We start from the raw sequence: 6,273 nt of genomic DNA, 5'->3' as shown, positions 1-6,273 counted from the left end.
GAGAGTCATTCGTGAATCTGCTAGGTGCAGAAACTGCTCATGGGTATCGGTTCTCACTGACGGAATCGAAGCTGAAACCCAGAACCAAGGACATCGTCAACAAGGCCCTGTACACCACCTTCAAACCGGGCAAGACGAGCTACAAAGTGATGGACCTTCAACCCAAACTCAGGGTCTGGCACAAGATCCTGCTCAACTGCATCAATCAACGACCAAAGGGCAGTTCTCCAGACTACATCAACTTCAATCAGAAGGCGATGCTGTTCTTCATTCAAGACAAGGAGAAGATCTGCCTTCCCTACTTCCTGTTCTCCTATTTGAAGGAATGCATCCGGAAGTCTCGCACCACCTCCTCCATCAAGTCAGCCATCAAATATATCCCTTTTGGGAGGCTGATCTCAGACTTTCTCATTGAAAGCAACTTGGTGCAAGATTTGATCAATGCTGGTTGCACAGAGGACTTGAGCACAATTGTTAGCGATGTCTTCACTGCCAACTCTCTGAAGAAGATGGGTTTGGTCCAGAAGAAGATTGCTCCTGCTCATGAGGACACATCTTCTGAGATCAGAGGAAGAAGAATGCCTCTGAATGACTACCCTCTGTGGACTCAAGCAGACCATCCTGAAGCCATCAGATGCTATGTTGAAGACCTCAGGGCTCAAGGATTCGAGATTGACCTTGATGATTTCGTCAGCAGACTTCCACCAGCTCCAGAGTTTCCTTCTCCTCCCAAGAAGAAAACCAAGAGGAAGATGGTTCTGGACGAATCCTCAGAGGAATCTGATGTCCCTCTGGTCAAGAAGGCGAAGAGCAAGCCTGATGATGATGATGGTGATGATAGTGAGGATGGTCCTCCAAAGAAGAAGCAGAAGAAAGTCAGAATTGTGGTGAAGCCTACTCGGGTGGAACCAGCTGCTGCAGAGGTCAGAAGGACTGAACCTCCTGCCAGAGTGACTCGATCATCAGCACATACAAGTAAGCCTGCACTTACCTCTGATGATGATTTGAATTTATTTGATGCACTCCCAATTTCTGCCTTACTCCAACACTCTTCAAATCCCCTCACTCCTATTCATGAATCCCAGCCAGCCGCACAAACCACCTCTCCACCACATTCCCCAAGATCTTCATTCTTTCAACCTTCTCCTGCTGAAGCACCACTCTGGAATTTGCTTCAGAACCAACCCTCTAGGTCAGAAGATCCAACCTCTCTCCTTACCATTCCATACGACTCATTACCTTCTGAACCCATCATCCCCAACCAACCAGAACCCAAACCAACAGAACCACAACCCAGAACGTCTGATCACTCTGCTCCCAGAGCATCAGCACGTCCTGCTGTCAGAACTACGGATACAGACTCTTCATCAGCCTTCACACCTGTATCCTTCCCCATCAATGTCTTTGACTCTCCTCCCTCCAATACCTCTGAATCACTTAGAAAATTCATGGAGGTTAGGAAAGAGAAGGTATCTGCCTTGGAAGAATATTACCTTACCTGTCCAAGCCCTAGGCAATATCCTGGCCCTAGACCTGAACGTCTAGTTGACCCAGATGAACCTATCTTGGCCAATCCTATCCAAGAGGCAGACCCCTTAGTCCAACAGGCTCACCCTGTCCCTGACCAACAAGAGCCAATTCAACCAGACCCTGAACCTGAACACTCAGTATCTAACCAATCCTCGGTTAGATCACCTCACCCTCTGGTTGAAACTTCAGACCCTCACCGTGGAACCTCTGATCCCAATGCTCCCATAATTAACATTGGTTCTCCACAAGGTGCCTCTGAAGCTCATAGCAGCAATCACCCAGCCTCTCCTGCACCCAACCTCTCCATCATTCCCTATACTCACCTTCAACCCACATCTCTCTCTGAGTGCATCAATATTTTCAATCATGAAGCCTCCTTGAGGCTCCGCAATGTGCACAGTCAGACTGACCTCAGTGAGAATGCTGAAAATGTGGCTGATGAGTGGACCGAGTTGAGCACTTGGCTAGTGGCTCAGTTTCCCGTTATGCTGCAGCTCCTGCATGCAGAGGGACGTCAGAGCATTGAGGCTGCAAAGCAAAGGTTTGCTAGGAGGGTGGCTCTTCATGAACTCGAACAGAGAACCAAGCTTCTTGAAGCCATTGAAGAAGCCAAGAGACAGAAAGAACAAGAAGAAGAAGCTGCCCGTCAAGCAGCAGCTCAGGCTGAACAAGCCAGACTTGAGGCAGAACGTCTTGAAGCTGAGGCTGAGGCAGAGCGACTTGCACCAGTTCTGTTTACTCCTGCTGCTTCTGCTTCCATTCCAGAACCTCAAGCTGCTCAGAACGTTCCTTCCAGCTCTACTCCGACAAGCTCATCCAGACTCGACATCATGGAACAACGTCTTGACACTCATGAATCCATGCTGATTGAGATGAAGCACATGATGATGGAACTTCTGCGCCGTACTGACATATCTTAGTTTTTTTTTTTTTGGATCTCTTCTTTTTCTTCCTTTTCCTTTTATTTAACGTTGTTTTATTTAAACTCTGCTTATTTACTTACTTTAATTTGTTCATTTGTGATTCTATATGCATATATCTATATATATTTGTGGCACATATGTTTGCAAAACCTGTTTTATTTATAATTGTTCTATGTTTACATCATAACTCTTTCCATCATACATTATTCCCTATATCTAGAATGGAGGATCCTTCCTCATTCTTCTGCATTCTTGGCGCTGCTCCACTCTTTCCTTCTCCAGACGATCCAATGCATACTCTATGTTGCCAAGTTTGATGCTCAGATCATCTTTTTCTAGACTATCTTCTGTCGTCTTGAGTCTCTTTTCCACAGTCTCCTTCTCTTCCAGCAGATTCAGCTCCCGCTGGCAAAGCTTCTGAATCTCTTCCACGAAGCAGAGGAACTCCTTCAGATCTTTCTCCATCTCTGGACCAAGATCTTCTTCAAGCAGTGTCTTCGTCAGCTCTTGTATGGTCTTTGTACCATCGGGATGCCTAATATTGAGGAACATATCTTCCTCAAACGCCTTCCTTCTGAGCTCTTCTAATGCCATTCTGTATGATGCCATTTTTTTTTTCTGAATCTTATTCGAGGTGTGAAGCTTACCTTTCTCTCCAACGTTTTTATAGGCTTCACTTTCTCTCTGAAAGTTAATGCTCTTACAGTTTCTCGAGGTTAAGTACTTGGTAACTGACCCTTCTATTTCCTCACTTGACCGGTGGTAAACGTTCATCCCTTGCATTAACTCTTCTATTTATTATCGCCTCACTCTGATTCTTACATCGTCTTCTTTTTCTTTCAACTTAGACCTTCTCTAAGGGGGAAGTACCTTGTACTTCAAGCTAGGTTTTTCACACCCCAAGCTTTTTGCTTATGACAAAAAGGGGGAGTAAACCCAGTTTTTGATGTGTAAGATGTGTTAGTGTGACTTATTTTTCTTTTGGAGATTTTAAGAGTTCCACCTTCATGACCATAGATGTGTCACTGGGCAAATACAAGGAATACATTTCACTTCTTCTGAAGTGATTCTAAGTTGACTCTGATACCCAAGACTCTGATACCTTGTCCATGACTCTGATCACTTATGCGCTCTGACTATTCGTTCTTCATCTATGTCATAAGCTTTTCACTCTGAACTCTTATATGATTTAGCTCAGAATCTAGACTTTACTAACGTTTTCATCAAGTATTAGATTCAGGGGGAGCTAAGCTCAGAATCAAGCAGTAACTTGAATTCAGAATGAGCAAGATAAACTATTCACATCAGGATAAGTCTTATTCTATATCTCTAAACTCTGAGTGAATTCAGTTTAATGTTTAAGAATTGTTCATCAAAAATCTTAGTTTTGTCATCATCAAAAAGGGGGAGATTGTAAGATCAAGTTTTGATCTAGTAGTACAACTCTATGTTTTGATGATTACAAGTTAACCTTTTGATATGAACAATTGTGGTACTCTAACGTGTTTTTCTGAGTGTGCTATTTACAGGCTCTGACCCTGACTCAATTTCACACAAATCAGAAGCACTGTGTATAAAGGGTAACCCAAGCAACGCTTTCGCATTCACCATGTTCAGTATGAACAGTGGAAAAGCTTCAGAAGATCTGAAGCTATACAAACTCTGATGAGGACTCAGTCGCTAGAAGCTCTGATGATCCAGAAGTTCTGACAACCAAGAAACACTGAAGGTTCAGATGTTCCGATGGTGTAGAAGACTCTGAAGATCCAGAAGCTGAATAGTGGAAACTCTGAAGTCCAGAAGCAAGAAACTCTGAAGGCCATGTTCTTCCCTCTGAGTTCAGAATCAGAAGATACAATGGTCAGAGGATCTGTGCTATCCCTCTGACTCTGATCAACCGGCTTCACAAGTTCCAATACGAAGCATTCCTCTGATCAGAAGTCTCCTAGGTTAAAAGGTCAAGTCGCTATCCAAGTACAAAAGCAAGTGTACCTTCCTGACGACCTACCTAACGTTCTCAGCCACAGCAGAAGATGGATTTTCCAGAACTGCCCTCCAACGGTAGCATTTCCCATGCAACGCTCAACCCTAATCCTTGGAGTATATATAGAGGCTGAAGATTGAAAGAAGCGGCTAGAAGAAGAAAAAATATACAAGAAGCAATACACACGCGCAAGACATATTCTAAGCTTTCTTTCATCTTGTAATTTATTTTAGTTTACACTCAGCTTATTCAGAAGCAAACCCTTGTAAACACCAACCTCAAACAGTTGTTTGATTTTCCTTTAGGAGATCAAGGTTGATCGGATCCTAGAGAAGACTAAGAGAGTGAATCTTAGTGTGAGCTAAGTCAGTGTAATTGTTAGTCACTTGTAGGTTTCAAGTGCAGTTGTAACTCTTACCTGATTAGTGGATTGCCTTCATTCTAAGAAGGAAGAAATCACCTTAACGGGTGGACTGGAGTAGCTTGAGTGATTTATCAAGTGAACCAGGATAAAATCCTTGTGTGCTTTTCTATCTCTATCTTTTGCACTTAGTTCTCGAAAAGATTTGTTAAAATCTTTAAGGTGGTAGTTTTGTACTGAAAACGTTATTCAAACCCCCCCTTTCTACCGTTTTTCATACCTTCAATCCTCTGACCATTGTTTCTTCTGATTCTGAACTCAGAGGGAAGAACATGGTCTTCAGAGTATCTTGCTTCTGGACAACAGAATTTCACTAATCAGCTTCTGGATCTTCAGAGTCTTCTACACCATCAGAATATCTGAGCCTTCAGTGTTTCTTGGTTATCAGACTTTCTGGATCTTCAGAGTTTCTAGTGACTGAGTCCACATCAGAGTTTGTATAACTTCAGAACTTCTGAAGCTTTTCCACTGTTCATACTGAACATGGTGAATGCGAAAGCGTTGCTTGGGTTGCTCTTTATACACAGTGCTTCTGATTTGTGTGAGATTGAGTTGAGGTTAGAGCCTGTAAATAGCACACTCAGAAAAACACGTTAGAGTACCACAATTGTTCATATCAAAAGGTTAACTTGTAATCATCAAAACATAGAGTTGTACTACTAGATCAAAACTTGATCTTACAGTTGTGATGGTCAAGAAGGCGAACGGGAAATGACGATGTGCGTGGATTATACAGACCTGAACAAGGCATGCCCAAAGGATTCCTATCCCTTGCCGAGCATAGATAAGCTGGTGGACGGAGCTTCAGGGAATGAGCTTCTGGGTTTAATGGATGCTTATTCAGGATATCATCAAATCAAGATGCATCCATCAGACGAAGACAAAACAGCTTTTATGACCGCAAGGGTGAACTACTGTTACCAGACTATGCCTTTTGGGTTGAAGAATGCGGGGGCGACGTATCAGCGGTTGATGGATAGAGTGTTTGAATTCCAAGTGGGAAGGAACATGGAGGTATACGTTGACGATATGATCGTCAAATCGGTTATGGGATCGAATCATCATGAGGATTTAATGGAGGCCTTCGGTATGATTCGGAAGCATAACATGAGGCTTAATCCGGAAAAATGTTCTTTCGGCATACGGGGTGGGAAGTTTTTACGCTTCATGATTACATCTAGAGGAATCGAAATCAATCCAGACAAGTGTAAGGCGATCCAGGAGATGAAAAGCCCCAGCAACGTGAAGGAAGTGCAGAGGCTAACCGTGAGGATCGCGGCTTTATCCCGTTTCCCCCCTCACTCGGGCGACAAGTCACCCCTGTTCTTCAAATGCCTCAAGAAGAACGCGACATTTGAGTGGAATTCAGAGTGCGAGGAAGCTTTCACCCGCCTCAAGGAGATGCTATCCGCCCC

Source organism: Lotus japonicus, chromosome 1, assembly GCF_012489685.1.
Source record: "Lotus japonicus ecotype B-129 chromosome 1, LjGifu_v1.2".
Classification (NCBI taxonomy): domain Eukaryota; kingdom Viridiplantae; phylum Streptophyta; class Magnoliopsida; order Fabales; family Fabaceae; genus Lotus; species Lotus japonicus.
This window is presented reverse-complemented; position numbering follows the sequence as displayed.